Raw genomic sequence first — 10,904 nt, 5'->3', positions numbered from 1 at the left:
GTATTGATACTTCTCCCTGAAATAGTAATCTCCAAATCCTGAACAGAGTCTGCAAGACATGTCATCCTTCTCTTTTTTGCCCTCCTGTCCACCTCTCCAATTTTACCTCTTATTACTTTCCTTTACTTTAGTATACATAACTACATTAAATTATTTGCTATAGCTGGTCTCTGTATCTTGACTCTTGTAATAGTCCAGTTAGTGATGTCCTTCTCCTGCAATCTACATCCATCCTTTGTATAAAACGTCAGTTCAGAATTCACTTTTTCCAGGGACTACCTGCAGTTTAAACAACACAACAGTTTGCTCTATTCTCTGTCTTCTGTTGTGCATCCTTCCATTTCCTAAATTTTCATGTTAATATGGTACCATGTTTTAGTAACAAGACCCGTAGATTAAGGATTGGTGGTGTTTTAGCCACCATTTCTTATGTGCTAGGTACAATGCTGAGTGCTTTTAACACATTCTCATTTAACTTTTACAATAGTCCTAATGGAGTAGATTATAAGTAGGTCACACATTTTGTAATACAATGTACTGTGCAAAAATGAGGACTGTGATTAATAAGGTTGTAGATCAGTCTCCTAAAATATACTTATTTTTCTTTAAAAAAATTTTTTTATTTTGTATTGGAGTTTATTTGATTTACAATGTTGTGTTAGTTTCAGGTATACAGCAAAGTGATTCAGTTATACATATACATATAACTATTCTTAAAATCCTTCTCCCATTTAGATTATTACATACATACTTATTTTTCTTAGTAGATTTCAAAGTTCTCAAGGAAAGAGGTAGTGGCTTCTCCTGTTTTATGGTTTCCATCACATTTAGTGCATTGTTCTGAAGAAAAATGGGTGTTCAGTATATTTCTGTCTCCAGTACAGTAAAATTAATAATAAAAGGAATAAAAATAAGAATTATTTTTAATAAATTCTACAAACCAGCCGGGAGTTAATGCTGTGGCAGAGGAAAGGAATAAATCTTGAAAATAAAATCAGCAAAAGCTGTGTAGATTTTTCTTCTTCTTTAGCTTGTTAAAATGCAAAATGTCAAATTAAAACAGGTATAGAAAGAGTAATAAAATGATCCCTCATAACCTGCCGTTAAGCTTCAACTCTCATCAACCCATGGTCAATTTTATTTCAGCTATATGTCACCGACCCTAGATCAGTTTGAAGAAACTTTCAGGCATCATAATCAGTTTCTGTGAATATTTCAGTGTGTCTTTGTAAAAGATGAGAGCTCTTCTGTTTTAATTGAAGCATAATTGATTTACAATATTGTGTTAGTTTCAGGTGTACAGCAAAGTGTTTCAGTTATATATTTTTAGATTATATTCTATTATAGATTATTACAAGATATTGAATATAATTCCCTATGCTATACAGTAAATCCTTGTTGCTTATCTCTTTATGTATAATAGTTTGTATCTGATAATCCCATAGTCCTAATTTGTCCATCCCTTCCTCCCTCTCCCCCTGTGGTAACTATAAGTTTGTTTTCTATATCTGTGACTGTGTTTCTGTTTTGTAAATAAGTTCATTTGTATTATTTTTAGATTCCACAAACTATAGTATTTGTCTATCTCTGTCTGACTTCACTAAATATAATATTCTCTACGTCCATGTATGTTGCTGCAAATGGCAATATGTCATTCTTTTTTATGGCTGAGTAATATTCCATTGTGTATATATATCTTCTTAAGTCAGTCATCTATTGATGGGCACTTGTGTTGTTTCCGTATCTTGACTGTTGTAAATAGTGCTGCTATGAACATTGGGGTGCATGTATATTTTTGCATTAGAGTTTTTGTTTTTTTCTGGATATATATACCGAGGAGTGGAATTGCTGGATCATACAGTAGTTCTATTTTTAGTTTTTTAAGGAACCACTGTACTGTTTTCCATAGTGGCTGCACTAATTTACATTCCCATCAATAGTGTGCAGTGGTTCCCTTTTCTCCACACTCAGATGAGGGCTCATTTTTAAAACAAAATGACAATTGCATTATTGTCCAAAAATTTAACAGTTCTTTAATATCATCAATTATCCAGTTAATGATTCTCTAGTTGTACACAATTTATTTCAAGGTTAGTTTGCTTCAGGATCTGAGTAAGATCAGTACAGTGTAATTGGCTTACATATTGCTTAAATATCTTTTAATTCATAAATTATGCTCTCTCTCTCTCCCACTCCCTCCCTCCTTGCAATTATTTTTTCAAAAGAAGCTGGGTCTTATGACTTTGGATTCTCACACTGTGGACTTTGCTGATTTCATCCCATAATGTCCTTTACCATGTTTCTTTGTTGCTTGTATTTTTGTAAATTGATGGTTATATCTAGAGGCTTGATCAGATTCAGGTTCAAACATTTTATCAGTAGTGTTGAAGTGGTATTAAGTACTTCTATCAGGAATTTTTCTTCTCTTCTGTTATGTTAGCAGCCATTGGTAATCATTGCTGAAATCCATTAACTCATTAGGGATTATAAGATGGTGGTATTCTAATATACCATTACTTCTTTATTTGCTGGAATATTTCTATAAAGAGAAACAGCACTGCATTAACTGTAAGGCTACTCTGAAATATGTTTATCTACTCTGAGGTAAACACTTAATGCACTCTTTTGACTTACTATTTTTCAAAATAATGAATCACTTCCCTAACCTTCTTTGAAGGTGACCAACAAGATTTTTTTTTTCTGAGATTCATTATGAACTTGTGAATTTAAACATATTTTTGTTTCAGTTGGTTTCAATATTCTTACTGATGTTCAAATTTTCCTTTCTTTGGCTAATGGGAGCTTCATCAAGTTGGTTCCCGAATCTTTTTAGTAATTTTGATAACTTTTTTGCTTTCTAATATGACACAATTTTCCAGATTAATCTTTAATATTTTCTTGCAAGATCTGAAATCATTCTTCTCTCCAAAGAGCCCTGGATTCTTTAGGTGAAAAATATTAAGAGACTGTGATTTGGGTAATGGGGTGTTAATTATGACAGGGTTGGTCATTGGGCATTGTGTAAAGGCTTATTCAGATAGTCAAGTGAGGAAATATATAGTTTTGAAAATAAGTAGTAAGTCTCTTTTCCCGTGTCAAAAACCTCATTATGTAAAACACTAGCATACTCACTTTCTTTACAATTCAGACAACAGTCTTAGAATAATATCACCACTAATATCTATACTGTGATTACTAGAAATAGTTTAAGGTTTTCAAAATTTCTTTTACAGTTCTTTCTGCCCATAAAGCAAATATGTCTAGGGTATGTATAACTAAATAATTCCTTTCTGTATAGTTACACCATCAATTTGAGTTAGGTTTATTTATTTCAAATTTTAAGCTACTGTCTTTTATTATAAAATTGACTTAGTTTTATAATTATGTATAATATTTACATGGTTCCAAAGTCAACTGTATAAAAACAAGATTTAACCAGGGAGATCTAGCTTCTATCCTCATGTCCTTCACCCTATTTTCTTCTTCCCTTTTAAGTAACCACCAAACGTTTGTGGTCTATCCTTCCATTTTTTAAATCCTTCCACTTTTAAGTATATGTGTGTGTATATGTATGTGTGTGTATTTGTACTGACCCTTTACTTCGATAAATAGATTAATATACGTAACTTTCTCTACCTTGCTTTTTCTCCTGTACAGTATAAACTGGGAATCACTGCATAGAAATATGAAGAGAGATTCCTTATTCCTTTTCACAGCTGCATAATGCTCCACTAGTGAATATTTGAAAGCATATTCAATCAGTCTGTTACTGATGTATGTTTCTGCTTTTTTTGCTATTACAAACAATACTTCCATAGATAGCCTTGTTAAAAGTTCTGTTTTTACCAGGGCATCTTTGGGGTAGATCCCTGGAAAAGGGTGCTGAGTCAGAGGCTAAATGTAAATTTTTTTTTGGATTACTAATGTTAAATTCCTCTCCAGAAGGATTATTTATATTTTGCTTTCCTATCAGCAATATGTGAAAATGCCTGTTTCTTCAGAACCTTGCAGCTTTTGGATTTTTGCTGAAATTATATCTCATTTAGCTTTAAATTCCTATTACCTTGTTATGAGAGAGATTGATCATCTTTTCAAATGAGTAGGGGTTATGTGAATTTCTTTTTGGGTGAACTGTTTTTCCATATCTCTGGTCCATATATATATATTTTTTCCTTTTTGGGTTGACTTTTGTTCTTTCTATATTTAGAAGCTTTCTCTACATTTAGAAAACTAAACTTTTAGGATATAATTTGCAAACATATTTTCCCAGTATATCTGTCTTTTTACCTGGCTTAAGTTGTTGAATGTTTTACCCTACAAAAATATTATCATGAAATTTATCAATCTTTTAATTACATTACTGGATTTTGTGTTATAGTTAGAGAACTTTTTCCAATTCAGATGATAAAGCTATTCACCCATGCTTCCTTGAGTACTTATATAATTTTTTACATTTCAAGTCTCTGATGGAATTTCTGCTGTTTTATAGTTGAGGAATGTATCAAATTTTATACTTGTAGCTCTGTGACAACAGCCTTCATTTAAAAGTCCATTTCCTTACTGATTTCTTAGCCACTTTCCCTTATACTAAAAATTCCATAAGCAGTTAAATCTGTGTCTGGATTTTCTGTTTTACGTTATTGGTTTGTATGTCTATTCAAACATGAAGAACACATCAACTTAAGTATTGAGGCTTTATGATATATTTTAGTATCTGGTTGTGCTAGATCTCCTTCATTCTTTTTCACAGTTATTCTGACAACTCTTGCTTGTTTTTATGCCTTCTAATGCACTTTAAAAAAACTTTTAATGCTCTAGGAAAAAATGGTACTTTTACTGGAATTGTATTCTATTTAGAAGTTAACTTAGGAAGAACTTTAACCTTTATGATGTGGGTCTTCCTATCCAAGAATGTCCTGTATATTTTCATTTGTTCAAGTCTAGTTTTGTGTTTTTCAGATATTTTTCATAGTTTTCTTAAGTTTTAGACATCTCTTGCTAAATTTGTGCCTAAGTCTGGTCTCTTTCTCCTTCTCCCCAACCCCACTTTTGTGAACAAAGCCTTTTTTGTTGTTGTATTTTCCAAGTTGCAAGAGTGGAAATGAACGGTATTAATTTTTGTATGTTGATTTTTATCACTCTCTATTTTCCAAATTCTCTTATGTTTGCAGTAATGTTCCATCAATTTGGGGGTTTTGCTAGATATCATCTGCAAGTAAAGAGGTGTTACTTCTTCCTTTTCAGTTCTCATGCCTCTAATTGCTTTCTGCTGTTTCTCTGTATTAATTTATACCTTCAATAAAATATTAAATAATTATGAAGCCAGTGTTATTAGGGTTAGGATTGGCTAGATTGAATAATTTCACAGGCTCTGGGGCAGAGGGGCTTTCCCTAGTTATCTGATACGTGGCCCTGGGGTGGCTAGGGCAGGTAGATATGTCCTGAGTGTGAGAAACTTACAAAGGAGGGGGTTGGGGTGAAGGGTCTGGATCGGTTGGTTTGCATTTAAAAGGTACATTGTGTTCAATTTGATTGATATATTTATGCTATGAATTTTCCTCTGATAATGGCTTTAGCCCTATCTTACAGTTTCATATATGTTGTGTATTCATTGTTACTATAGGGAAATTCTGTAGTTTTGTATTTCTTTTTTTGCGCTACGCGGGCCTCTCACTGTTGTGGCCTCTCCCATTGCGAAGCACAGGCTCCAGATGTGCAGGCTCAGTGGCCATGGCTCACGGGCCCAGCCACTCCGCGGCATGTGGGATCCTCCCAGACCGGGGCACGAACCCATGTCCCCTGCATCGGCAGGTGGACTCTCAACCACTGCGCCACCAGGGAAGCCCTGTATTTCTTTTTTAATCTGAGTTGTTTAATAGGATATTTTTAATTTTCAGGGAGAAAGTTCTTTGTTTTTATTAACATTTTGGTCATAGAATGCTGTATTCTAATTTTGATATTAATTGATCATTTCTTGTGGACACACGTATTTTAACTTTCATAAATGTTTTGTTTACTTTTACAAAGAAGATGTATTTTCTATTGGGGTTTGGAGTTTGACATGTATCCATGAGGTCCTCTTGTTGTTTTTGTTGTTTAGGTCTTCTACATCCCTACAGATTTTTTTGTCTACTTGTTCTTAGATTGAGAGAGCTATGCTAGATTCTAAATTTTGGATATATGTTTTTATCTATTCTTTTTGAATATTCTATAGTTTCTACTTTATGAAAGATTTTGCTGTGTTACTGGGAACAAAAATTTTAATCATTTCTATGTTCTTGTTGTGACTCTTAACTTCAACATTTTAAAGTTTCCTTTTTCTCCTTTCATGCTTTTTGCTCTGAACTCTTCCTTTTCAAATATGAACATCATGATCACTGAATTTTATTTATTTTGCATTTTGCTGTTACTTATTGTCCATGCTTTTGTTTTTAACCTTTCTGAATCTCTCCCACTTAAAATTTTAGATGTGTTTCTTATATACAGCATAGAACTGTATTTTGCTATTTTAGGTGATATGAGATATATTTGGTTTCAATTCCATATTGCTTTACATACACACATTTATATATAAAATATTCCACTATATGGCATATTTTCCTTTATTTTTTCTTTGGTATTTATTGGTATATCACTCTCCTTTCTCTTGTGTATTTTTGATTATATAAAATTGTTTAAATTGTTCAAACAATTAGGTGTATACCAATAAATTATGCTCCCAGAGATAGTCAGTGAATTTATTTTAGTTTTCACATAATCTCCCCATTCTTTCCTAATTTGGGGTAGTTGCACTCTCCCTGCATTGTCAGACTATATAGCCATTACTTAACACACAGTTTCCTTTATAACCATCATTTAGTTTTAGTTCTTTTTTTTTTAACATCTATATTGGAGTATAGTTGCTTTACAGTGTTGTATTAGTTTCTGCTGTATAACAAAGTGAATCAGCTATATGTATACATATATCTCCATATCCCCTCCCTCTTGCACCTCCCTCCCACCCTTCCTATCCCACCCCTCTAGGTGGTCACAAAGCACCAAGCTGATCTCCCTGTGCTATGCAGCTGCTTCCCACTCGTATTTTTACATTTGGTAGTGTATATATGTCAATGCTACTCTCTCACTTTGTCCCAGCTTACCCTTCCCCCACCCCGTGTCCTCAAGTCCATTCTCTACATCTGTGTCTTTATTCCTTTCCTGCCCCTAGGTTCATCAGAACCATTTATTTTAGATTCCATATATATGTGTTAGCATACAGCATGTGTTTTTCTCTTTCTGACTTACTTCACTCTGTATGACAGACTCTAGGTCCATCCACCTCACTACAAATAATTCAATTTTGTTTCTTTTTATGGCTGAGTAATATTCCATTGTATATATATGCCACATCTTCTCTATCCATTCATCTGTCGATGGACACTTAGGTTGTTCCATGTCCTGGCTATTGTAAATAGTGCTGCAATGAACATTGTGGTACGTGTCTCTTTTTGAATTATGGTTTTCTCTGGGTATATGCCCTTAGTGCTTCTAGTACATGTAATGTTCAGTACCAGTCTTTATATCAGTGTTTGTCTGGTCATTTTGATTTTCTGAAGTTTATATGCTAAGCTTCTTCATGAAGCACTCTTAGCAGTAGTAGCCCTGAACTCTTGCTTATTCATAACAATGTGTGGCCTTTTTACTTGAAGACCAACTTAACTGGGCGTAAAATCCTTGGCTTGCAGCTAAATGAATTTCAATAAAGCAAATACCTGCATTCCTAAGCAGAACTTTCTCCTCTAAAATTAATCACTATCATGTGGTTATGCCTTATATTTATAGTTTTACCACCTAAGTATATGTTACTACACATAATGTTTTAGATTTAAAAAAAAACAACTAAAATTTGTAAAACTTAATAGAAATGAAGCCATGAAATATATATTCTTTTCCAACTTTTTAAAACTTAAATCACATTTATGAGATTTAGCCACATCATTGTGTGTGGCTGTAATTCATTTTCATTGCTTATAGTATTCTGTATAATGAATATGCAATAACTTATCCATTATATTGTTGATGAATATTTAGATGTTTAAATTTTTGCTGCTTTAAACATGCCTGCACACATTTTCAGGGTGGAATTGGCTGAAGTAGATTTCTAGAGTCATGGAGTATGTGTAACTTCTGCTTGATTAGATAAAATAAAAATTTTCCAAAGTGGTTATAGCAATTTATATTTTCACTAGCAGCCTGTGAGATAGGCTCTTAGAGTTGGAAGGAGACTAAGAAAACATCTTTTTCAATTCTTTTAAATATGATAAAATGAGTTTCTGATAGGTCCACAGTGATGGATTTGAAATTCCGTTGCTGGTTAGTGAGCAAGGTGGGTGTGGATTCCTGTTTTTTTATTTCTTTCTTTTTTTTGTTCATGTTAGTGTTCTTTCTGTGATATTTTGACAATAAAGGAATAGACTGAAAGATGATTGGAACACATGCAAAATCTCAAAAAGTCATACTTTAGGCCATGCAATAGCTTGAGCTACCCATAGCTCAAATATGCTCCGAGTCTTACTGTTATAGAAATATACAATATTGTTATTGTGCTAAGCCTGAATCATTACAAGGTAGATTTGTTATTGTGTGTTCTGTTTATAAAGGCAGATAAATACAGTATGTATTTTAGAAAGATTTCATTAAAATGTTATAATTGAAATAATTATGCTTAAAGAAAAGATTTTAATGGCTGAATATTTTACTCCATGTAAAATGCCATACCATCCAAAGATATGGATAAATTAGGCATAACTCTAATATGCAATGTTTGATGTTCTCTGTTTATTTCGTACGTTATCTAAGTTACCGGTTCTTGTACAGTACATATAGTATCTGTTCTTTTGTATTCCTTTTAGCTTTTGTATAAGACATGTTATGCAGTAGGAAGTTTATTAATATATTGAATACTTCAATTTCCCACAGAGTATGCAAGTCTGGAGTCAAAATAGTAGGTGTGACTAGCATTAGAGTTGCACTTCATAAATATTTCTGAGGAGAGTTGAAAGTAGTATAGAAGGTATTTATCTTAGTAATTATGACTAAGTTGATAAAACATGTTTTTGTACCCTAATACCTGTTTTGTATAAAACCAGGGATTGAGAAAAAGCCATACACTATGACTCTAGAAATCCACTTCTGCCAATTCCACCCTGAGAAACAGGTGCAGGAATTTTTAAAACAGCAAAATGTTAAATATAAAAATATTCATCAGCAATATAATGGATAAATTATTGCTATAATTCTCTTTTGATCCTTATTTAGTACAAGCATATTTAAATGCTTGTAAATGTGTAAATGATAAGTGGAGAATTCAGAAGAATTGGCCCAATTTTAATATTGTTGTGTCTGAAGTAATAGGGAAGTCTGAGGAGTGGAGTGAAATGGGGGAACAGCTGGTCGGTAGAGCAGTCAGAACACATACATTTATTAATTAAGTTTGCCATCTCATATGGTCGCAGTTTGTGGTGCCCCAAAACAGTTACAGTAGTAACATCAAAGATCACTGATCACCGATGAGCATAACAAATAGAATAATAATAAAAAAGTTTGAAATATCCTACGAATTAGCAGGATGTGACAGAGATGCAAAGTGAGCAAATGTTGAAAAAATGGCGCTGATAGACTTGCTCAATAAGGTTGCCACAAACCTTCTATTTTTAGAAAATGCAATATCTGCAAAGTGTGAAAAAGGAAGTGCAATAAAAAAAGGTATGCCTGTATCTTTAGCTCCCTATGGAAATGAATATCTATTTAGTGCCGTGCAGAGAAGCCTACTGTGTCAATTTGGGGACTTTTAAACAATTATACTTGGGGAAATTGTTTTGGAAGAAACTACGAATTTCTTCGTTTAAATGTGACTTTTGGGGTTTGTGGCTCTTGTAGGATTATCAGTCTCATTATTTCATGTTCCACTGAAAATGAGTATATTTTGCTCACCTTCCTTCTATTTGACCTTAAATATGTAAGTATATAAATGTTTTTCTTCACTAAAAAGCATGAAGGACAGGCACACAGATCTCGACTGGCTTGTAATAATATCTAATATATATGCACGTTTATAATTCATGTTGATATATATTTATAACATCTATATTCATATAAAATATATAACATAGGGGCTCATGTATTCTATCAACAACACAACACGTGACATCATATAAAGAAGCATTTTGATTACCTACCAATAGTATATTAGTAAACAGTGGGTTTTTGGAGAAAAATAAAACCCTGATTTTTAGCATTTGTCTACTTCCATGGTGTAACTACTCTAACCATAGCCTAATTCAAGATACCAACACTCTTTGCTACTGAACGTGTAGTAGAGAAAAGATGCTGGTTTCAGGACACCTTGTATCTCTATTTTTCAGATGAGAAAACTGAAACATAATGAAGTGATGCGATTTGTTAAAAGTATAACTCATATGTTGAAGAATTGTACTTGAACCAGGTTATTTTATTAGCCAAATATCTATCTCTCCACTAACATATGTGATTCCCTCATACAATAAATTCCTAGAGTAGAAGGATAGCACTTTTATCTTCTTGGCATTGCCTCCTCTTCCCTTATGAACTAAGCCTTTTAGTATAAGTATGCCCTATGCAATATCGTGAACAGAATGCAAAAATTGGGACAGTCTTTGACTAAAAAATATTTTTGTGATTTATCTGAAATTCAAATTTAACTGTGTTCTGCATTTAATCTGGCAACCCTAGCTTTGCCTTATATAAGCAGTGTTTAAGTTGGAATGACAAGGGCCATCACATGCTGAGGGAAGATAATGAACAAAGGCATAGAGGGAGAATTGAATACCGAGTGCTTATAAAACCCCAAGGAAAATCATGTGACAGAAGAAAACTCTATGAAAGCT

The sequence above is a fragment of the Lipotes vexillifer genome, unplaced genomic scaffold (assembly GCF_000442215.2).
Source record: "Lipotes vexillifer unplaced genomic scaffold, Lipotes_vexillifer_v1.1 scaffold148, whole genome shotgun sequence".
Taxonomy (NCBI): Eukaryota; Metazoa; Chordata; class Mammalia; order Artiodactyla; family Lipotidae; genus Lipotes; species Lipotes vexillifer.
The sequence above is the reverse complement of the archived record's forward strand: the minus strand, read 5'-3'. Positions refer to the sequence as shown.